This window comes from Trachemys scripta, chromosome 13, assembly GCF_013100865.1.
Source record: "Trachemys scripta elegans isolate TJP31775 chromosome 13, CAS_Tse_1.0, whole genome shotgun sequence".
NCBI lineage: Eukaryota > Metazoa > Chordata > Testudines > Emydidae > Trachemys > Trachemys scripta.
The window spans coordinates 34,862,786-34,887,328 of record NC_048310.1 but is presented as its reverse complement, the minus strand read 5'-3'; the positions used below and the strand labels follow the sequence as shown (position 1 = coordinate 34,887,328).

General features: G+C 44.8%; 1 protein-coding gene across 2 annotated transcripts in view; it reads right to left on the bottom strand.

Moving 5' to 3' along the window:
- Positions 1 to 18,059, bottom strand: part of NECAB2 (N-terminal EF-hand calcium binding protein 2) — a 366,975-nt gene extending 348,916 nt beyond the window's left edge. Inside the window, exon 1 of one of the 2 annotated variants that reach the window (XM_034788644.1) lies at positions 17,962 to 18,059. The gene's annotated coding sequence lies outside the window, so the exon portion shown is untranslated. Of the gene's footprint in view, positions 1 to 17,920 lie in introns of both variants that reach the window. The other variant, XM_034788645.1, reaches the window with a different exon arrangement.
- Positions 18,060 to 24,543: the final 6,484 nt, after the last annotated feature.

Genomic DNA, 24,543 nt, shown 5'->3' with positions numbered 1-24,543 from the left:
CTCACTGCTCCGCAGTTCGGTGGAAAAAAAAAAAAAAAAAAAAAAAAAAAAAAACTCTAGATGAGAGTGCAAAAAAAAAAAATCATCTGTGACATGTTGCAACCAAGGCTTTTGTATGCCTTGAGGAGGTTTTCCACCAACAACCTGTAGTTGTCTGCCTTGTTGTTTCCGAGAAAGTGTATTGCCACTAACTGGAAGGCTTTCCGTGCCGTCTTTTCCTTGCCACGCAGTGCATGGTCAAATGCATCATCTCGAAGAAGTTCACGAATTTGAGGACCAACAAAGACACCTTCCTTTATCTTAGCTTCACTTAACCTTGGAAATTTTCCACGGAGGTACTTGAAAGCTGCTTGTGTTTTGTCAATGGCCTTGACAAAGTTCTTCAGACCCAGCTTGATGTGTAAGGGTGGTAACAAAATCTTCCTTCATTCAACAAGTGGTGGATGCTGAACACTTTTTCCTCCCAGGCTCCAATGACTGTCAGAGTGGCCAATCTTTCTTAATGTAGTGGGAATCTCTTGCACAACTATTCCATTTGCAGAAAAAAACAGCAGTACTTTGTGTATCCAGTCTGCAGACCAAGCAAGAGAACCACCACCTTCAAATTGCCACAAAGCTGCCACTGATGTTGGTCATCGTTTATGCACCTCAAAAAGTTGTTTCATGTTGTCATAGGTTTCCTTCATATGGACTGCATGACCAACTGGAATTGATGGCAAAATATTGCCATTATGCAGTACAACAGCTTTGATTCATCGAAGACGAGTCTTAATGAACAGTCTCCACTCATCTGGATTGTGAACGATGTTGAGGGCTGCCATCACACCATCGATGTTGTTGCAGGCTACAAGATCACCTTCCATGAAGAAGAATGGGACAAGATCCTTTTGACGGTCACGGAACATGGAAACCCTATCACCACCTGCCAGGAGATTCCACTGCTGTATTCTGGAGCCCAACATCTCTGCCTTACTCTTGGGTAGTTCCAAATCCCTGACAAGGTCATTCAGTTCACCTTGTGTTAGGAGGTGTGGTTCACAGGAGGAGGATGGGAGAAAATGTGGGTCCTGTGACATTGATGGTTCAGGACCAGAAGTTTCATCCTCTTCCTCGTCTGACTCAAGTGAGAATGATTCTGGTGCATCAGGAACCGGCAGTCCTTCTCCGTGGGGTACTGGGCATATAGCTGATGGAATGCTTGGATAATGCACAGTCCACTTTTTCTTCTTTGACACACCTTTCCCAACTGGAGGCACCATGCAGAAGTAACAATTGCTGGTATGATCTGTTGGCTCTCTCCAAATCATTGGCACTGCAAAAGGCATAGATTTCCTTTTCTTGTTCAACCACTGGCAAAGATTTGTTGCACAACTGTTGCAGCATATGTGTGGGGCCCACCTCTTGTCCTGGTCTCCAATTTTGCAGACAAAATAAAGGTGAGAGGCTCTTAACCATAGTGGTTATAATGCGCTTTTGTGATGCAAAAGGCACTTCACAAACATAGCAGACGTTATCTGCACTGTTCACACAAGTACGAGGCATCTCTGCTCACTTTGGCTAAACAGAAATGTGTCCCTTTGCAAAATCAAACACTGACAAATAAGAGCACGACACTGTATGATTTCTAGAGCTGATATAGGGCAATTTGTTCAGCAGAGTGATGTAAGCTTAGTTATGATTGCATCATCCATGACTTCTAGGAATAACATGATGCAATTCATATCATGTATGATGGAATACCAGCTTCAGATTGCATCATTCATTGTTTTGCCTAAAAAGCAAGTACTGTCCAAACCCAGTCAGAGTTATTCATAGATCCAGTCAAAAGATGTATTTTAGTCATTTCTGGTTTAAATTGAGATCCCTTCCCTTTATAACTCACTTATCCTCCGCCATTCCCAAGTCAAGGGTCGTATATACTGACCCAATAGCATATCTTGGAAACTAGAGCCAATCAACAATTTTAAGCATCATTTTTGTTCAGTGACCCAGAATTAGTAAAGTTTGACTACGTTTATTTCAGAAGCATTTTGGCTGTAGAGCAGTGTAAGTCATCCTCTCCCACAGTTCAGATCCATTCACTCAGTGGATACCTCTGGGCTCAAGATACACCCAAACAGTCATCCAGGCTCAGAACCATCCCCCCTACCCCTTCTACCAAGCACCCACCACTATCAGGCTCAGACCCCCACCCCATTTCTCTAGAAAAGGAGAAAGGATTACAGGTACCCTTATACTGCATGGGACTAGCTCCACTGAAGCCTGTATATTCCCTCCTCTAGCTTTCTAAGCTGCAGGGTAGAAGATCCCGAGTACCCAGCACAGCCTTTCCCCCAGCAGTTGTATACCCTGCATTACAGCTGTTACAGGGAAAGGTTTCGCCACATTCATTAACTCCTAATGACCAGCTGTAGATCTTGATATTTTTGCAGTACAGGCTCTTCTCTAGAAAAGGCAGGTGTGAGTGAGCACATTCCCTTCCCACAAGGAAAGCAGAGACACTCTGAGGTAATGAGCTGTTCCTTGCCTAACAAACAATCTCTCACCTAGAGAATGGACGTCACTGTCAAGTGGTGTAGTGAGCACAGGCTAAGTCTGAGGCATTGCTGGTATAACACACACTTTAACCTCTCCCCTACTGTAGTCTAGATTTCCGGTAAGATTCCCAATGGGGAAATACCTGCTCAGGCAGCAACACCTTTCTTACTGGAGAGCAAGATCACAGAATTCTGACTGCACCCACTGCCAATTACATTTCAAGTTCCTGCTCCTAAGCGGAGTTTGAGTCAGACCTTCGGAATCCCAAACGGTCTCCAAAAGAAACATGTCCCAGAGAATCTACCTTTCTGTGCAAGCCCAGATTAGTGATGCAAGACCCCCACCCTGGGACAGTACAGTACTTGGAGCATTACTAGTAATCTCACTGAAAGAATGTCTGAACATGCTGTACTTAGAAAGTTAGACATGTTTTGTTCTGTGAGGGGAACTACATACCACATTGTTCTTTAGACGAGCACATGGGCTGTCTTATTCTGTGTGGTAGGTGGGAGACAACACAAAGCAAAATAAGGTAGATGGTAGAATGAGATGGTAGAAATTAAATATGGTAATTCCTTAATCCACACTTTCCTATTGTCCAGCTCCCAGGAGCTGGAATAAATGTGCAACACAAAACTGATTGTGGTAAAAATATGAAGCTAATTAATTAGCTCAGTGAAGTCTCCCACAAAGGACAGGGAAACAACAAGGTCGTTGATGTGGTTTAGAATGTCTTCTGTATTCCCTGCATGGATTATTTTCAATCCCAGAAAAATGAGCATAACAAGGATTTAGAGTATTAAGGTGCAGTAGACATAGTTCCATGTCAATGTTCAAGCTGTGCTCCTCAGTTGCGTTTCCAAGTTCTGGGAGCAGGACACTTGCTAAACAGAAGAATGCAGTTTATGTCTCTGATCACGGTTGTATATATCCTAATCTCCATTTAGGATAAACTCTTTGTCTGAGTCATTAGTCAGTTTCCTCTCAATGAATAACTTGTAGAACCCCTATCTTCCAACCTACCTGACAGACAGTAGGACTCTAAAACAGACTTAAAGGTGTCTTAGGGCTGAAAGGGTTAAATATCCTTTTGAGACATTTACATTCATATCCTGTGGCCACTCACAAAGTGTCTGAAGTTAAAAGCAAGAGGCCTGCTGTTCTAGAGCTAGGAGATTTCATGTCGTTTATGAAGATCTTTCACAGTAGAGCCAGCTTAGTTATCTTGGCTGCTAACTATAGCCACAGTTCACAATTCTCTAAGAAAAACATCAAGCCTCATGATCTTGGGTGCTGTATATGAGACCTCAACGGCCCTGTTTTCCAGAGCTCGGTACTCCTGAAACTTGGGCTTCTACGAGCTCGGCAATGAAGGAGTTACATGGTTTAGGTCTTGCATGGGCTCTCCATGCCTGGATGAATTACACAGGTGTCCAAACATATGTAATTGTCTAAATGTTTGAGATGCTTAATGGAAGTGTTCCTTCACCGGTTTTGATGAAACCCTATCAGCCGCTCCTCCCTATAAACTCTCTCCCCCTTTCATACACGAAAAAGCTAAGGCCTTAAACTGGGTCTTGAGAGATTCTGGATTCAGTTCCCAGTGGTGCCACACTCTCCTTGTGTTATGTTGGCCAAGTTACTTAGCCCAGATTTTGAAAGGTATTTAAGCAATTCTGTGCTCAGCATGCGACTGCCTAGTGGATTTAGGAGGCTAAGTCTCATTTTCAAAAGGGAGTTAAGCACTTAGAAGCCGAATTCCCTTTTGAAAAATCAGAGCCTTATTCTTTCCATGCCTCAGGTTCCCATACCCTTCAAGCCAGCAAATATTATCTCACCGACAGTACACTTTGGGGATATGCTTACAGAAGGGCTAAGCAAGCCTAAAATGTCAAAGTACAGATACATGGCTTCCCAAACAGTCACATCTTGACAGGACAGGAGTTAATTACCTGTAGCAGGGGCAGAAAGGAGGGGGTCACTAGTGATTCAGGTTTGAATATAACATGGTTTCTGTAAAGGGAAATCATGTCTTACTACTCTATTAGAGTTCTTTGAAGGAGTCAACAAACAGGTGGACAAGGGGGATTCAGTGGATATAGTGTACTTAGATTTCCAGAAAGCCTTTGACAAGGTCCCTCACCAAAGACTTACATAAATTAAGCAGTCATGGGATAAGAGGGAAGATCCTTTCATGAACTGAGAACTGGTTAGAAGACAGGGAACAAAGGGTAGGAATAAATGGTAAATTTTCAGAATGGAGAGGGGTAACTAGTGGTGTTCCCCAAGGTCAGTCCTAGGACCAATCCTATTCAACTTATTCATAAATGATATGGAGAAAGGGGTAAACAGTGAAGTGGCAAAGTTTGCAAGTGATACTAAACTGCTCAAGATAGTTGAGACCAAAGCAGACTGAAGAACTTCAAAAAGATCTCACAAAACTAAGTGATTGGGCAACAAAATGGCAAATGAAATTTAATGTGGATAAATGTAAAGTAATGCACATTGGGAAAAATAACCCCAACTCTACATACAATATGATGGGGGTTAATTTAGCTACAACTAATCAGGAAAGATCTTGGAGTCATCATGGATAGTTCTCTGAAGATGTCCATGCAGTGGTCAGCGGCAGTCAAAAAAGCAAATAAACAGGAATCATTAAAAAAAGGGATGGAGAATATCTTATTGCCCTTATATAAATCCATGGTACGCCCACATCTTGAATACTGCATACAGATGTGGTCTCCTCATCCCAAAAAAGATATACTGGCCTTAGAAAAGGTTCAGAGAAGGGCAACTAAAGTTATTAGGGGTTTGGAACGGGTACCATATGAGGAGAAATTAAAGAGGCTAGGACTTTTCAGCTTGGAAAAGAGGAGACTAAGAGGGGGGAATATGATAGAGGTATATAAAATCATGAGTGATGTGGAGAACGTGAATAAGGAAAAGTTATTTACTTGTTCCCAGAACATAAGAACTAGGGCCACCAAATGAAATTAATGGGCAGCAGGTTTAAAACAAAAAGGAAGTGCTTCACACAGCATACAGTCAGCTTGTGGAACTCCTTACCTAAAGAGGTTGTGAAGACTAGGACAACAGGGTTTAAAAGAGAACTGGATAAATTCATGGAGGTTAAGCCCATTATGGCTATTAACCAGGATGGGTAAGGAATGGTGTCCCTAGCCTCTGTTTGTCAGAGGGTGGAGATAGATGGCAGGAGAGAGATCACTTGATCATTACCTGTTAGTGGCCAATGCCAGGTGCCCCAGAGGGAATGAACCTGTCAGTAGACAGGATACTGGGCTGGATGGATCTTTGGTCTGACCCAGTACGGTCATTCTTATGTAAATCATTCTCTGGGGTTTTATTGCCAGGGTTCAGGACTTCATTTCCTTCATGCACTTTTCCAAGGAATTAACTCTAAGACAAAAACAAACAAGTGCAGTCCACACAGGGTAGCTCTTGCATTTCCTCAGTACCAGCTGAGAGCTAACATGTAGCTGAGGCCAAACAGACTCAACATCTTAGTAGGCTGCACAACTGGGTGTCCCAGTCAGTAACAGAACCTGTAGAGAGGTTAGTTCCTAAACTGGCTCTGTCCCACCTTGTAAGCTCCCAGCTGGTAAGGGGGAAAAACACAAGAGCTATCCTGTGTGGATTGGACTTGTTTTTCATATATTAGACTTAATTGCTTGGAAAACTGCACAAAGAAAATTAAGCTGGTAAAGCCTCCGTCTGGGAACGAGCTCCTGAAACTCCAGGCCATTGGCTTGGAGGTGTCACATAGGGACACCATGAGGACTAGGTATAGAGAGGGAGCGCTACAAGGTCTCCTTCAGAACATGCCAAGACCTGTACTCCCTATCAAGCATCGGGTATGTCTTCGCTACCCACTGTATCGGCAGGTAGCAATCAATTGTTAAGACGCGATATATCGATCCCCGAACGTGCTCCCTGTAGACGCCGGAACTCCACTGGAGCAAGCAGCAGCAGCGGACTTGACAGGGGAGCCACGGACGTCGATCCCGCGCTGTGTGGACCCCAGGTAAGTCGATCTAAGATACTTAGACTTCAGCTACGCTATTCACGTAGCTGAAGTTGTGTATCTTAGATAGATTTCCCCCCCCCCCCCCAAAACCCACCCCTTTTTATAATGGGTTTGTCATTCATAAAAAAGAGGGGGGGGGGGGGGAAAAAAAAAAAAAAAAAAAAAAAAAAAAAAACACACACACTTCGAACCATGAAGAATCCTTAAGCTTTGACTCACTTAGTAGCCATATGGGGTCCATTTACAAAAACCCCCTTGATACCAATGAGATTTCAGGGTATAGATGAGACAGTATGACACTTGCTGTGCTGCTCCAGCTTGATTTGCTCTTCCCTCTTTCTGAAGGGCTTGTTATCTGTGCTTCATTGGGCTTGAAGGTTCCATAGAATGTTATTAACAAGAAGCCAGCATTGTGATAAACCTATGTAAGTGTTAGCTCAATATCAGATACACAGTAAATATTACCCATTCTGGGTGATTAAATTAGGGAATGCCCTAAAATATGCAGTCTGATAAGATGCAGTCACATGAAGCTCATATTGGAGCTCTTCCACAATAGATCAAAAAAGTTGTAACATTCTTTAACACAATCTATTGCCACACAGACTTCCTGTGACCTTGGGTGAGTCATTCAGTCTGTTTCCCAACAATGGGTCTGGTCTACACTCCCCTCCAGGGGTGTGGTGAGCACAGATTAATATCTGAGTGCTCAATCTTTACAGTGATGGCAGGGCCAAATAAATACAGAAAATATTTTTTTTTTTTTTTTTTTTTTAAAAGAGATAGAAGTTTTTACATGCAAGTTCTTAAGTTAAGAGTTGGCTAATGTAGTTCAATTTCTCGATCTAGAACAGGCCGCTACAAGTATAGCGATTCCAGGATTGGTACAGGGAGCACTAGTCACTTACTGCATTGAAAAGGCTTATGTTACAGCTAAAGCTGAGGATACCAAAACTAGAGCTAAAGATTGTTGTGACTGCCGGGCCTACAAAGTGTACCTCCTATTGCAAGCTCAAATATAAAAAGGGAGTGAAAGTTCATAAGATGTTACAATCACCTATAATTTTTACCTACTTGGAAATTAACTGAAAAACCATGTTGAGTTATTTTCAATAACCAAATATTATAAACAAGCACAAGACAAGCAGACAAAAGCTGGATTAGTCCAAACAAAAAAGAACTTGTTGATATAATTCAAGGACTGTTGAAATCATGCTTGGTAAAAACAGAAGATATGGAACCAGAAGCTAATAGACCAAAACCGGAGAGACTAAAATTAGACCTAATTGGTGGACAAAATGAAAGATTAACTACAATCGCCCACTTTTCCCCTTTTGGAGTTTCTTAAAGGGACTTAAAAAAAAAACAAACAAAAAAAAACCACCCACACACTTCAGTTCTCTTCCTTCTGTCCCACCCTGCATCCCAGTTCATCTCAGCTCATTCCTTGATCTGCCAGCACTGCAACTCATCTAAAGAGCTTTCTTCCTGAAAGGAAGGCTGTCCGGCTCACTCTCCTGGTTTTTCCATCAGATCCTGAAGTAAATCATCCTGCATTCATCCACACCTGCTTCATCTATGGAGAAAGGGTCCAACCAGATGATGGTCCTGACCAGAACACAATTAACCTGACTCCAAGCAGCAGCTGTCATGGTCAAGTTGCCAGCCAAAGCATCCGCTTGGAACTAATCTGCAGTCCAGATGTTCCCAAAACATCAACAAAAGCCATATTTCAACCATCTTTTTATCCTGTCTCTCCTCCACCTTGTGTCTGGCTGTTTGTTAAGAACAGGACAAGTAAATGCCTTTCACAACAGGACAGAGGCAAATTAAGTTTTTCCTTTCACCAAAGAAAGGCTGCTCTGAAAATAAGACTGATTTTGACTCCAAAAGACCTTTGATAAGGCCTGAGTGTTTTTATAATCAATTTCAATATAAATACTTATTTTAATTTCTTGTTCTTATATTCAATCAATAAACTTGCAAATTGAATAAAGGTGTTGGGGCATTTGCCATGTAAAACCAAGGGCTCAGTTTAAAAATAACTCCACGCTGGCCTACCAGTGTTTAATGTTGGTCAGAGAGTTTATAAACACCCTTAACTCTTTGGGCCTTTAAGATCAATACCCATACAACAGGATTAAAACCAAGTAGGCGCTGGAGTCTACAACTCCCATTAAGGTTAAGAGTTGCAGGAGCTCTGTAACAGTTGGGGTCAGGTCCATATTGACTAATTCTTCTTAAGGTGATTGTGCAGCATAAAAAGCTGCTGGGAGTGAAGGTTAAACAGGGACCAGATGGCTCCCTCCCCTCCCCCCCCCATCCACACACACACCGACAGTTAAAGCCACTTGGTGCTGATGAATGGTGGATCAATAGCCCTGAGGAATGACCTCTTTCTGCAAAGGGCAGGAACAGCAGTCAAGTCATTGCCACTAAGAACCTCACTTCTATAACCCTGCCATTGCACCTCAGGTCTGACCTGGAGGAACCAACTCAGGACACAAGCATCTAACTCCATGCCCAGTCAGTTCTTGGCCCTGGGTACCTAATGGTGCATGGTGTTGGTGACTTTTAGACGTGAACATGTTGGAAACCAGTCTCCAGCAGCTTCTGGAGAAATGGCTTCCAGCTGCCATAGGTCCGGACTGGATTAGTACTGGTGATAATACACTACTCAACCGTTCGCCAGTGTATCCACATAAGAGCCCTAACTGTTCCCTAGGGAACTACAATTTGAGGACAGTTGGGAAAACTTGATTTGCACAAATGAATCTTATGCACACTTCTCCCCCCAGAAGCAAGTTCTGATCCTTTGGCTTCCTCCACCCATTTTCTTGCAGGTTGAAAGGAGGTTCTGTTCTTAGACGGGCTGTTTGTTAAAGCCAATACATTCCATAATTAATGCAAACAAAATTCATCTCCCAGATAAGCCGGTGCTTGCTTGCTCCCACTTTAATGCTTAATGAGCTAGCTTAGCTTGCAGTCAGGTTTCCTATAAAGCCAAGCAGCATAAGCCTTTTATAGTCAGTAGAATTCCTGAGGAAAGGGCGAGGTTAAAAGCTTTCAAAAAAGGGAAAGCATATGAGTGGGGATTATAGTGAGTGATCCAGATATCCAAGTTCTCATTGCAGCCTGTGTGTGGATTATTTAATGGTAACAAGAAGTATTGATTCAAGAGCCAGGGATTGTGGTAAATGGAGTTTGAAGGCTGAAAGACCAAGTCCCCTAGGCTACAGCTGTGGGAGAGATAAGTGATCAGAACATCCTGGGTAAATGAGCCTTTTCAGTTCTCCTCCTCCATACATCTGTTTAGACAACCCTTGAATCTGTATAATTAAGACCTGGTATGAGGTATCATACCAAACAAAATCACATTCCCTTGCAAGCCAGTAAATAGAGAACATGCAGTCTAGCTTGTACATAAGGGGGATAGCAACGATCCAGGAGAGGAAACAATATAGGGCAAACAGTCCATTCATTGATTTAAATTTGGGCATTATGTTAACTTCAGCCATGTGTCAAGTATCAGAGGGGTGGCACCTTTAAGACTAAAGGTGCCACAGGACCCTCTGTTGCTTCAGCCATGTGAAAACTCAAATAGCCTGACATGAACACAATTAGCATGAAGCACAGAGTTTTGAAAGGCAATCAAAGCCAGTAGCCTCTTCATTTAGGGTCTCAGAACATCCATTATTTGGTAGAAGTGAAAATAAAGGATTGACTTCAGTAGGTCTCTTTTACAATCCACATTTTGTTGGGACAATCCCTGTTCACTGTGCTAGTCTTTGGAAGCTGCAATGTGCTTGTGAATAGGAGGGCCACTAAAACACAATAAGAAAGCAGTTTAAAAATAAAAAAAAATTTAAAATACACATTATCTGCCTTTCTTGGAAAATGTTCTCCATAAGGAAATATTCCCTTCCCTTTGTCTTCTCTCCCATTCTTATCAACATCCAATTGTGTTCTTAATTGAAGTGAAGTAACAATCTCAAGACTACTTGATATCATTTGAAAATAAGATGTAGAATATAATTTTGCAAAGGCACTTCATCTCCCACTCCTAGGTAGTGGGAATGGCTTCCTAAAAAACATTGGGAAACAGTGTTACATATGAAAAATGCTTTAGTGTTAATTCTTTGACCTCAGGTGGTATTCATATTGCTGTAGCACCTGGGAGACCAGGACTTCATTGTGCAAGGTGCTGCACAAAGAGAACAAAAAGATGATCGGGATAGTGATTTCAGTGGCTTCTTGCCTTGTTTAACTGTATGCAATGGAAAGGAGCAAGCTGCAGCATCAGGTCAGTTTGCCTATGACTTTAGGGCCAATTTTGCATCCCTTAATCAAACGAGTAATCCCCTTAATGTCTGGGTATTTCCACAGTCCTTATCACCATGGTATTAAATGCTAATGGGACTGCTCACATGAAAGGCTGCAGGATTAGGGCTTCAATTTCTCCATAACCAACATGCCTTTTGTTAGCAAAGGTCGTACTAAAGAGGCAAAGAATCTCACGGGAAATGGAGCCTGGGAACAAGTAGATTCTAAATTATTTTAATCTGCATGTTTTTGATTAGCCAAATGTGTTCTAATTCTCTGTCCAGGTCACATCCAGACCAATTTGCCAATAGAGGAGAATTAAAAATCCAAATCTCAATTTGCAGAATGTTGACAACCTAACCTCTTTTCTTACAACCTAGTCTTTGAAGACTTGATTCTCTATATTTATGGAGTATTTCTATTTACAGGAGCACAGACTCATTTAACCTCCTTGGGACAGGAACCTTAATTTATAAAAGGCCATGCACATGTAACTCTGCCCAGCAATAGTTAGCCATCTCTCAGCCCACCTTCCAAACCACAATAAAGGAGAAAATCAAAAACAAAGTCATGGCTAGGTGACATTTCCGGAAAATCTAAGGTAGTCTCTACAGTACAGAGATTATACCAGCATAACCCCCGTGGGAGAAAAATGAGTTTTTACTCTTTGGGGTTAAAACAAGCCAGAGGCAGTTTATTTTGAGCAACTGCAGTTAGTTGGGAGAGTACACACGGGCAGAGTTTCCCGTTCCGAGGTAGGTTTCGGTTAGATAAACAATTAAGACAAGCATTTATACTTTTTGTGACATACAGTAATGATTAACAACTGCATTTTGTTTACACATATTCCTTCCTGTTATTTTACTTTTTTCCAGCAATTTATGCTACAGTCTGCATTTTATTTTTATTTAACACAAGGTCGAAAAACAGCATCTTACAGTTTCTCCCCCTCCCCACTGCCCTGCTTGAACGTCTCACGTTATTAGCTATTAAAGTTAGCCTAACTTTTGCTCTTTCTGAAAGACTAAGTTGTCTGCTTTCCCCCCCCCCCCCAAACTTCCACACAGCCTATGCTGAGAGAAAAGGGGAGGGATGTTCCATTGTTGTAGGACCACCATTGCCCTGAAAGTAGTAACGCTTGTTCTACACTTAAAAGTTATATTGGTCAGGGGTGAAAAGGGGGTGGGGGGGGTGCAGAACAGAAAAAAGTGCTTCTGTCAACGTAGACATCTTTGATTGGGGAGGTATTGTTCCTACACTGATGGGAAACCCTCTCCATCGGTGTAGGCGGCACCTACAGTACAGGCATAGCTATGCAAGGATACGGTCTTGACCTAACCTTTAGGTACAGGCAAAACCTGGGAACACTGAAGAGATGCTGCTTTGCGGAAAGCAGCGTGTAGGCGACAAGGATCGTCTATAAAAGAACGAGTAATAGATGGAGTGCATGCCAAAAGAATCAGAGAGAGACCAGGCTCAACTGACAGACCTCTGTTCTATACCTTGTTTGCAAAAGTACCCCCTTGAGTTAATGCCCTGCAAGATGGCAGGAGTGTAAGCTTGTCCTTCTACATCTCCCACTGTGCAGTATTTTGAAGCCTGGCAAATACCACCATGTAAAGAGATCCATTACCAGTATGTTAAAGTGGAAGGGAAGGAAATATGGACAGAACTCAGTAAGTGGATCTTATCCTAAAGTGCTCATTCCCCTCTGTGTAACTTGTCCTCCATAGGGTGGGACAGAGGAGCATACATTGAAGCTTATGGAGCTGGTATGAAGAGGCACAGCACACTTGCTATACTAACGATCATTCTAGATGTATGGTTCTCTTGGAATTAAGATTTAACAGATCTATAACAGACACTCAAGTCCGAAGGGGCAAAGTAACTCCTACAATTCTTATTGCCTTAGTACAGGAAGAATTGTCCTTCCCCTTAAGAGAGGCATCAATGAAAACTGGCTTAAGACAGGGCGATACTCCTCCTCCCTTCCCCATAAAATGCCCTATGGTCTAGGGAAAGGTGCAAGGGGCCGAGATCCAGGATATGAGTGCAAGTCTCTGCTGTTTATATCTCTGGGCATGTCGGAGCCCTTGTTCGAGAACAAAGCCACGTGTTCTCCAATCCTAGAAAGCAGGCAGACAAGTAGTCATCCCATTTCACAAATAAGCTGACTGAGACGCTGCATAAGGTTACTTATGGCAGATCTGGGAACAGAATCCAGATCTCTAACAGGGCAGACTAAAGACTCTGCCCCTGCCTAATATATGTAGTTGGTTATCCCATCTAACCACTAAACCACACTTCCCTCCAGAGCCAGGAAGAGAACCCAGCAATCCTGGTCCCAAACATTCTCCTGCTGTCTAGAAAATAGCTGTCTAACCCACTGGGAGATTTGTCCCCCATGCTGTTCACCTAGGGAAGGAGCTGCTCCTTCAGCTCATGAAGTAGAAGTCTGTTGGGTGTGAAGGTCCAGGGTTCTGTCCCTGCTCATAGGGGTGAGGCATGGTCCCTATAGCTGCACATAAAAAAAAAAAAGATACATTTCCTCTAGTGTTCCTTATACAAGGAATTTGATTTAACTCCCACACCAAACCTTTATAAATTGTTTCCTTCCCCCACCCCCCCCCCAAAAAAAAAAACCTATCATCTGTCAGCTTATGGAGGGATATACAGCAAAATTCCACGTGTTGCAGATTTTGGTCATTTTAAGCTACACTGATAAGACCGCTAGCTGGATGGTAGTCTTAGGGCTTACCTGTGTCAGGAAATGGGAAACAGAGACCAATGCTTCCAGCAGGCTTTACAACATCCATGTGGTTTAGGGAAAGATCTAGGGAAGGAAGAGAGACTAGAAAGGGCCAAAACGAATACAGTTTTCCAGGTTGGATCACAACTGTTTGCTTTAGATGCATTTTATGTGCACAACTTAAAGCATCTGAATTTAGCAAAGCAGACACTAAAAGCCAGTGTTTTCTGATGACTGCTTCCCTACTCATCCCCATCCCCCCTGCACAGGGACTCCCCGGGAAAAGGGGGTGAGCACCGTGGGGAGCAGGGCAGGGATATGGCATGCTTATGGAAGGGAGCAGAGTGTGCAAGAGGCCGATGGTTCAGAGAGCTCTGCTGGGGCATCCAGTGCCAGAGGAGAAGCCCAGTGCTTGTGCGCCAAAGATGCTACTTGAGATCAGAGCAGGGTTTGATGACTTAATACACTAGCACAGAGTCTCCACTAGTGCTGTCCCCAGGGAAGCTAGGACAGTAGTTGATGTTTCAGAAAATTGCTAGCATAGGCCAGGCCAGAATCTTTCCAGGTTGACAAAGCTAAATATCTAAGATAACAGCAGACAAACACCTACTATGCCCCTTGGACCTCTTCCGCATCAAAGCAGAAAGAAAAAGAAAAAAAAGCCCAGTGCCCCCTTTTGTAGGTTACCTTGATTATCAACTGTTGGGGGTGGGGAGCTCAGAGTGAAGGGCATAGAAAAGATTTTCCCACCCACCCTCTGTTAAGGCCTTCCAGGAAGCCTGTCTTGTACAGCACCATTACAAAACCCATCAGAGTGAGTAATGGTTTGTGTTCCCCTGCTAAAATGGGCAGACTGGATCTAGAAGCTTTGTCAATGAAGGCGGTTTCATTCGCACTCCAATGGAAGTCAGGTGCAGTCCCTGGTGGACAATCTCCACCGGACAGATGGCAAGAATGATAAACAAACCATACATTTCTACCCCCAAAAAGGATTTCCTCCCATCTGTCACGTGTACACCACATGTCTGAGCCCAGAGATGCCTCAGGGCTCCCTTTCAGAACCAAGGAACACCTCCCATCCATAAACATTTCCTCCAGCTTTCAATTGCCAACCCTTCCCCTTTCAATCTCATCCAAAAATACAGCAGCTACTATCATGTTCCCCGCCTGCTGCCCCGAAGAGGTCATCAGCTCCTGTACTGGCTTCCCCTCTTTTCTTAGCATTTAAGCTTCTCCTCACTTAGATTTCTCCACCCACCATTCCCACCTGTATTGTACTGCTCTGGTTCTCTACATTGCTGCCAGGGAAGCCTCTCCCCAATTCTAAGAGCAGCCATTGACCAAGGCAGCCTGGCTCCATTGGGGTGACACCACCAGAGAACTGGGACTGTGGGGCTGTACGCGGGACTATTATTTAGCAGGGAGCAATGCTTAGTCCCTCATGCAGATTGATAAGGGAAAAAAGGGGACTAATTTCTGCTACCAAACTAAGCCAGATCTGAAAATAAAATGACTATAGTGACACCATATCAGACAACAACAACAACGAGTCTGGTGGCACCTTAAAGACTAACAGATGTATTTGGGCATAAGCTTTCATTGGTAAAAACCTCACTTCTTCAGATGCATAGAGTGAAAGTTACAGATGCAAGCATTGTATATTGACCATGGAGAGCAGGGAGTTACTTCGCAAGTGGAGAACCAGGAGCGGCATTCAGGGGTCTATGTGGGGAATGGGAAAGAGAGGGACATTTGGAGGTCTGGGGCGGGGGGGGGGGCACTTTGCTGTCCAATTCATGGTAGGTGGAGGCCCCCCCATTTCCCAAAATCCTTTAATCCAGGCCTGTCTATACACTACACCATATTGCCTCTTGGCGGTGTCAAAGCCTAGGCCATAGCAACCCCTAAGGCTGCTTTATCTTGTGTCAGGGAGTGCTCCTATCCCCATTCTTCCCCTCTGCGAGGGCAAAGGAAATAAGGCCAACTCTGTCCTCTTCCCCCACCATCATTCCTGTGCTGTGCTTGGCTGGAAGGAAGAAAGAATTAGGGCTCACAACTGTCTGGAGGTGCCTAGCGAAGCACTTCAAGACCTAACTTTTGGTTTACACATAGGTAGGGGCCTACCTAATTCTCAGCCATGAAAAATCTGGTCTTTTGTGTGCTTTTACCTTATACTATACAGATTTCACAGGGGAGACCAGCATTTCTCAAGTTGGGGGTCCTGAGTTGCAGGAGGGGGTCATAAGGTTATTTTAGGGGGTTGCAGCCACCCTTACTTCTGCACTGACTTCAGAGCTGGGCAACCAGAGGGTGATGGCTGTTGGCCAGGTGCCCAGCTCTGAAGGCAGCACCATCACCACCAGCAGCACAGACCTAAGGGTGGCAATACCGAACCATGACACGCTTACTTCTGCGCTGCTGCCCTCAGAGCTGGGCGGCCAGAGAGTGGTGGCTGCTGACTGAGTGCCCAGCTCTGCAGACATCCCAGAAGTAAGGGTGGCAATACCATACCATAGCATGCCATCCTTACTTCTGCACTGCTGCTGGCGGCAGCTCTGTCTTCAAAGCTGGGCTCCCAGCCAACAGCCGCCGCTCTTCAGATGCCCAGCTCCGAAGGCAGCACCACCGCCAGCAGCAGCACAGAAGTAAAGGTAGCAGTACCACACCCCCGCCCTACAATAAACTTGCAACCCCCCTCCCCCAACAACAACTCCTTTTTGGGTCAGGACCCCTACAATTACACCAGATTTAAATAGCTGAAATCATGACATTTACCATTTTAAAAACCCTATTACTGTGAAATTGACTAAAATGGACCTGGAATTTGGTAGCGCCCTACACATAGGATCCCAGAATACTGAAGATTTTAATTAAACACTTTCAGCTTTCCCTCTTGACAGCGCAAGTATTATGGGCAAAATGGCTACAGTCCTAGAACAGTTACTGGCTAGACAGCCCTGTTTCTCAGAGCCTTGAATTGTGATTGCAGGGCTGAAGAGGGTACAGTCCACATCCACAAAGCCCTTCACCAGGAACTCTCTTCACCCCTATCTTAATACACAATTATGGAGAGGGGTGGCTATAGTTGGGTTTGAGCTCAAATGGCCCCTCACTTTCCCTCCTGAAATTCAGCACCAGCAAAGCCAGCTACCCTGCCGAGCCCCAGTACTGGGGCAAAGCCAGATACCCCACCCAGCGGCAGGAGTCACCTGCATATCTCAGCAAAGGCACAACTCTCCTTTGACTTGGCAACGTTTCTACCACACACTCCGAGGGCAGGGAGTCTCTCCCTCGTCCTATGTTCTACACCAACATTTTCTTGGAGTCACTAGGATTATTTTCCTTTTTCCACCAGGCCTCTTTTCTAGGGATGGGGTCTAAATAGAATGGGACCGAGATGAGCAGCTTCATCCTAGTCTCCCTTCTTGTGACTAATACACAAGCACACCCCGACTCCTGCACAGTTACCAGTGTCTCTTCACAAGGGGCCACAGAGCAGAATAGCAGGCCTGCCGCAGGTCAGCACTGAGCTGTATTGACAGAGCTAGCCCCCTATGTCTACACAGGGCAGAAAAATCCACAGCCAGCCTGTGCCAGCAGACTTAGTCTCACCAGCTCCAGCTACTTCACCACAGTGGAGACTTCTGGGCTTAGGCTAGAGCCCGAGCTCTAGGACCCTCCCACCTCACAGGGTCCTACGGTCTCAGCTCCCACCGCAGATATCGACACAGCAATGAGACAGCGCCACAGCCCCCCCAATCCCACATTGGCTGGCACAGGCTAGCTACAGGTTTTTCTTTGCTGCGTACACATACCCTCAGCTAACACAAGGCACACCTGCCCTGCCCCTGCTTTAACTCAGAGCCATTTTGAATCTCTCCCACGGCCATGTTTAAATGGGCAATATAAGCAAATGGGATGATCCTGTAAGGTATTGAGTGCATCCCTACCCTTCACTAAAGGAAAAGATGGGCATATTAGGCACAAAATGGCACAGTCTAAGGTAGGGGGCAGTAGCTCTGAAATTCCTTATGTAAATACCTAGCCTGAGAGCACCACCCGCTACTGCCTCCACCCAGGCTTAACCTGGAACCTTACCTAGCAGCAGTACAGGACTGCTAGTCAAAGCAGGGGCAGATTCTGCAGTGCTGGGTGGAGTATTACCCTCAGGTAGGGCACAGAAAAAGCCAGCTTCTCACAGGCCCAGTCACAAATACAACAGGATCTTCCCCCTACCCAAGTAAAGGTAATTTTAAAATTACCTTGCACCTGTCAGGAACAAAACAGGGATTTCCTCCTTTACCTTTTAACTCTTTTCCTAAAGTACCTTTTCCCACTGCTTCCTCCTCCTCCCTTTTATAGCCGGCAGGGTGAGGGGGCACAGTAATTACTTCTCTGCAGCTGGCCCAGCCCTGCTACTCTGCAAATCCCTGCAGCTGTGGGAAGACACACTATACTCCATCTACCCAGAGGGGGAGAGTTAACTCCTTCCCTGCCACCCTCTGGTGGGATGGTTTTTAGCTGATCTATTTTTAACTATTCTGTTAATTTTCCTATTGCTGATATACTTTACTGGAATAATAAAATAAACAAACATATGCAGTGGCATGCTCTCTTTTTGTAAAGAGAAAGAGCTGTCAAATTACTCCACCTAAAAAAGGGATTCACACCAGCCTGTTAGTCCTCCTGAGAGACGCTAAGAACCAGGGAAGGTGAACTACCTCACAAAGGGAAAAAAGATAATGAAGGGTTCAGGAAAACTCACATTGTCCAAAGCAGGGACAAATCAACACCACAACACTAACACTCTCTGCACACAGCACTTCTTCCATCCTGTGTCAGGGAAGAATGATACGCCCACTTCATACCAAAGTCCTAGCCTAAGTAGCAAACATGCTTCTCTGGTGGTCGCTTTCTTGCAAGGGTCTGTCTTTGCTATTAATTACCTGCTTCTTTATTTTGTCCTTTGGCTACTTGTTGTTATGACAGCCTCTCAATTTTCAACTTACAGTCCTGCCTCATTGCCACAAACAAAACTTCTAGTGAATTCATTGAATTATACCCATGAAACAGGAGAGACCAAGCCAGCCCCACCCTTGAATATCCTGTAGTCCAGTGAAAAACCTGGTTCAGGGCCCTGGTCACATCACACAGCGTGTGGATCTGAACTTGTGTCCCACATCCTGGCTAAGCGCTCTAACTGTTGGGTATAATAACTGCAGGGGTGGGTGGCAGGAGCATTACTGCTCTTGAGAGTAAGGGCTCACCTGGCTTAGGGGCCTGGCTCCAGGAGCGGGTTCACAGCTCTGAATCCTGAGTTGTGAGAAGCACCTTAATTCCCTCTGTGGGACAGGGCTTAGGCCAGACTCCTCTCCTTGGTGTTTCCTAGTGGTTAGCTTAGGCAACTTCCCCCTCAGCGTCCTGGTTTTTCAGAGTCCCATCCTTAGGCCCCTGTCTCTCCCCACGCATTGTACAGGGCGCCTGGGTGCCTCACCTGGGACTGTTGATTTTAAAAGTTGGGCATTGCAATGCTCTATCTTGCCACAAATATCCTTTACATCGAATACTGTGGATTCAGTCTCTCCAGTTCTGTTACTATCAGGAAATGTTATGGCCCTGATTCTCCTTCATGGTTTTCCCCCATTATACTCCAGCTGATGTAAAAGCTGCCTAGCTCCTCAGCATGCAGGAAGCCACCCCAGCTGGTATCAAGCTGGCCTAGGAGCGCTATACAGTCATTCACACAGCCCCCAACAGGGAGTCAAAGCTCTGAGATGCAGCGTGCCCCATAGGGGGCTGTGGGCCATATAGTAGAGCAGTCTCAGGAGCTTCTCTTACACTGGGGACCAGGCAGACCTTGACTGAGCCCCAAATTTGGGAGACACAAAGCTGGCTCGGGAGGTGGGCTGCAGCACAGGACCTGGGCCTATGTCCTTAGGACACGCTTTTGCTTTCTGGTGATAATGGATTTCTTGTTCACTATACAGTTAAAATACTGTACACATCTGAGATTTAATCATCTTAATGACAGATTACAGGATTTTCTTAATTGAAACCTGAACCATACTGTATAGTTCAACAGCTCAGTCCTGTAAGGCACTTTCAAACGTTACCCTCCTCACTGAACAGTGTAGTACAGGGGTGGACAAACTTTGGGGCCTGAGGGCCACAGCTGGATATGGAAATTGTATGGTGGGCCATGAATGCTCACAAAATTAGGGGTTGGGGTGCGGGCTCTGCGGTGGGGCCAGAAATGAGTTCAGAGTGCGGGAGGGTGCTCCAGGCTGGGACCGAGAGGTTCGGAGGGCGGGAGGGGTTCAGGGGTGCAGGCTCCGGGCAGGGCTTACCTCAAGCAACCCCCAGAAGCAGCAACATGTCCTCCCTCCTACAGCTCCCCTTGGTCACGATTCCTGGCCAAGGGGAGCTGCAGGGGCAGCACTTGGGGCGTGGGCAGCGTGTGGAGCCCCCTGGCTGCCCCTACACATAGGAGCCAGAGGGGGGACATGCTATTGCTTCCGGGAGCCGCCCAGAGTGGGGCAAGCCCCTGACCCCATTCCCCAGCTGGAGCACCGGAGCGGGGAAAGCCCAGGACCCCGCTCCCCGGTGGAAGCTCGCGGGCCGGATTAAAACATCTGGAGAGCCAGACGCGGCCCCCGGGCTGTTGTTTGCCCACCTCTGGTGTAGTATGTCAGAGTCCTTCATTTCAGCAGGGAGGCACTGACGGGGCCAGGGGCCAAATTTCTGTCTCTTGTAAGGCTTGATTCTGCATCCACTGACGTTAATAGTAACACTCCCCCTGACATCAATGGGTGCAGGACAGAGGCCTTAGCCCTGTGCTTGCCCAGTGAAATCAATGGGAGTTGTACTCATGTAAGAGCAAGGCAAATTTAATCCAGAGTTAAAAATAAGACTCCAGAATTTTCTCTCTGAACTGAATCTCCTGCTTGTATGTTCCATAAACTTTGGAAATTATTCTGTGCTCTGCTGTTGGAAAGGATGTATTGATGGTTGCCTTTGTCTTAGATGCATAGCGTGGGTATTAGGACTTGGACTTTCGTTTACATTTTTTTGGTTGAACTTAAATTAATTTGCACAATGGCTGATTAGGGATTTCTATTACCCAATGGCAACGCTAAGGAGTTGTTTATAAACTGTCAATGGCTTTCCTAGCTGAAAGACCTGTTGGCACATTATTAACTCTGAAAATTATCTGTTCCTTTGAGACTTCCATTTGATTTAGAATTACGGTAATAAAGAACAACTAGTGTGATACTGCCAAGACATTGCAAATGATCTTGCTGAGACTTCAGCTGTTCTGTTGCCTCTTGTGAGAGATCATTTCTCCCAAGTTTGCCAATTTTCAAATTCATTTTTCGTTTATTCCCGTTAAAGGGATTATTTAATATTGCTGTCCCTGTGTTTGCTCTCGGGCTAAAACTTATATCCTTCAAGGCCAAATGTTCAGTGGGCCTCCTTAATTATGACAGAAATTTGCAAATGCATCCATTTTAAGGGCACAAGCCTCACATTTACAATGTAACATCTTGCACTTCTGTAGCCCCTTTCAGTGAGATTTTTGGAACTGTCTTTTCTAGGCCCAGCTCACATTCACCCTGCACTTTATTGAGCAAGGTTCCGAGGATCAGGTTCTGAACTAACCCCTGTATAAATCTGAATTATTTTCATTGACTCTAGTGAAATGAATCCAGATTTACGATGGTGTAAGTAAAACAAGCTCTCGCAAATTACCACCTGAGCTGCTAATGAATTCCTTTCCCTGAGGGCTCTAGCACTAGTAAAAAAAAAAGAAGGCTTTTCCTGCTTGGAACCAAGACACCCTGAAAAAACCAGCATGCATCCCTTCGGGAGCAAAACGGAGATTTCCTCCTGCCCAAGGGATGATGGAGTTGGACTCTCAAGTAAATTGTCTCCTTCCAGGGCCCAGAATAACTATGAGGAAAAGACTCGTGATATTGCCGTTGCAGGAAGTGTTTGCTAAGGTAACAGGCCACACGGAGAAAGCTCTGTGACTTAAATATGGGGCTACACTTACTGGTTGTCTCTGGGTGCTTTGCACTGCCCAGGTGATGTAAAACAGCCATAAACCTGGCTTAATTGCCTGAAGCCAGGTTTACAGCAGACTTGTCACCAGAATGGCACAATGCAGTGCCATGTCCTGTTGAGTCCCACTCAGTCTCACCTGGCCAGCGTTCCGCTAATGAAACAGCTACGGGGCTTATTCTCTGCTCTGTCACACTGGTGCCAAATCAGTGGACCACTGCAAACTTTAGTGGTGTTACCCTGGTTTTTACATCCGTGTAGCTCCACTGAAGTAAACTGGATTACACTGAGTGCTCCAACAAAGTGGGAATCAAGTCTATGCTGTACATTAAGTGGGATTGTTTTTAAATTGATGTAAGGATTCATAGCCACGCAACTGATTTGATAGAAGCAATGCTCGCTGTCATACAGTATCAGGATAAAGTTGATCTGCTTATGTAGAGGCAGTTACTGCTTAGTAACTTTATCCTCTTTTTATTTTTTATTGACAATACATTTCCAGCTGGACAAGCTATAGCAATTCATCTACCTGGGTAAACATTTTCAATAACTACTACCTTCATCTGGTGGTGAGGTGTAACGTCACGGCTGACAGGCTATTGATTGCAGAGCATGGGCCACGCTCCCTTTGCATGTGCACTGTGCTGCTGAGGCCGTTTAATTTTATGAATCATTTACAACCCATTGTGGAGTGTCTGTAAATCAGAACAACAACAATTCCCTGAAATGAATGGGACCAGGCAGACGTGGGTTTCAGAACAAACCAGGGAGGCAGCTTAACTCCTAGAAAGCTCTTATTTCTTGTAGTGTGGTGAGTGACCCACTCTCATGGTGTCCTCCTGCTAACCTTCCCTTTTGAGAGCCTTTTATATAATCCAGTTGGGAGTCGCTTCCAGGATATTAGCATGCCCTGCATGTATGCTATGCTATGGGCCACCTTCTGCATCGATGGCCATATAGCTTAAATGGAAGTCTCCTATCGTATCTGGCCCCAGACATATAAAACTGATTCTGTGGTTGAGTCCAAGTAAGTAATATTTCCTCCAGTAACAAGCAGGTTGATATTCTAGAGCCACTTTAAATAGGAGAGGGTGCCTGCTTTTAAAGACTATGGAAATACCGGTCACCATGATTTTATTAGTTCTGCAGATACCATAACGTATCTCAGGGTAGACAGGACATGAGTCAAGAGAGTTAAAGTTAAGCCATTGATCAGGGGGAGATATTCTTAGTCAGCCAGTTTCAAAACTGTTTTTCAAACACCTATTTTTAACTCAGAAAGCCAAGGAAAACTTTAAAAAGAGGATGTCTTTTGTTAAAGATGACAAGGAGGAGTGAACACCCACAATAAATATGCTGCAACACCCAGTAGGTCCTCCATCAAAGTAAGGACCAGATGTGGCATTCCTGACAATTTTAAGATACAAATGTGTAGAATAACCTTTTAGGCCTAAGAGGAAGAGAAAAGTAAGAGAGGTTTTACCCTTTTTTTGTATCTTACTTCATTAGGCTAATAGAAACGGCCACCCTGGCTCTAAAGAGATCTAGAGGATAAGGAATAAGGATAAGGAGATCTTGGTCCAAAATAACCAGCATGAGAAGCAGTTCCAAGCACAATGCATGAGTCAGAGTTTTTGGAGAGGGCTGACTCTGAGTTCCGGTTAAAAGGATCATTTTAAGGTTGCTGGGATTTTATTGTATCTAGGTGTTAGGGCACCTGGAACCTTTGATAGGCATCTCTTTATTTAAATCAAGATAATGAATGTTAGAAACGTATTGAACGCCACTGCAGTGCAGTTTGGTAGTTGTCGGACTGGCCTGTAGGAGCCCCTGTTGTTGCAGAACATAATGAAGGGTGAGACCCAAGTTTTGAGTGTTGGAAGGGAGACAGACGCTTAAAAACATCTCTTGCAAAATGGACTGCAGAGTAAGAGAGCTGGAGAACCCCTCGTATAGTTTAATTTTGGACTTGAGGCTTCTGTACAGTACTTACTAGAGAGGTTTTGTGGTGGGGGATACTTTGACATTTTGTTTTGTTCTGATTAGGAGCAAACCCCACAAACTTCCAAATTCTCCAGCAGGGAATGGAACCACAGAGTCATGGACTCCGGAAGCCCTGGGCTCCCCGGGTTAGCAGGTTGACTGTCGTGGAGCTGGGCAGGCAAACTGGCAAGAAACCATGCCTAGGTCCCTTGGACTGTCTGCAAAATATTCTGATTTTGCCAAATCAACAAACTCTGATGGAACAATGTTTCTCTACTGCTAAAAGACTAAGCCTTGTTTCCTGGCCCCGGTTACATGACGTAGGTCAGAGTTACAAAAGGTTAATACCACCCTCACACAGCAATGGTGCGTGTCCACTGACTCCAGTGACTAACGTAAAAGTGTATTTTACAATGGTCTTCTTTGTTGCATAGAAAGACATGGGAGATAACTGTCTTTGATTTACACAGTGTACTCCTGCCCTTGGGGATTTGTTGCTCACTGACCAGTAAATTATCTTGTATAGGGGACTATTTCCTCAGTATCGTAGCAGGGTGGGACACAGGAAATTGCCTAAGCACCTGTTGCTTAACCTCCTTCCCTTTCTCATTCTCCACCCCACAACCACAACACACAGCACGCAATACACTGATTCCCACTGGGAAAAGCACGCCAGCTAATAATTTTTAAACAAGCCCCCTCAACTGGAAAGGGGTGGTTTTTACCCTGATCCTGAGACGCTGCCATATAGATGCTAAACTAGATTCTAGTGACATGGCCTCTGCGGCTGGAATGTCCTGTCTGAGCACTATTCCATGAGCTTGGATTTAATGACATGAAT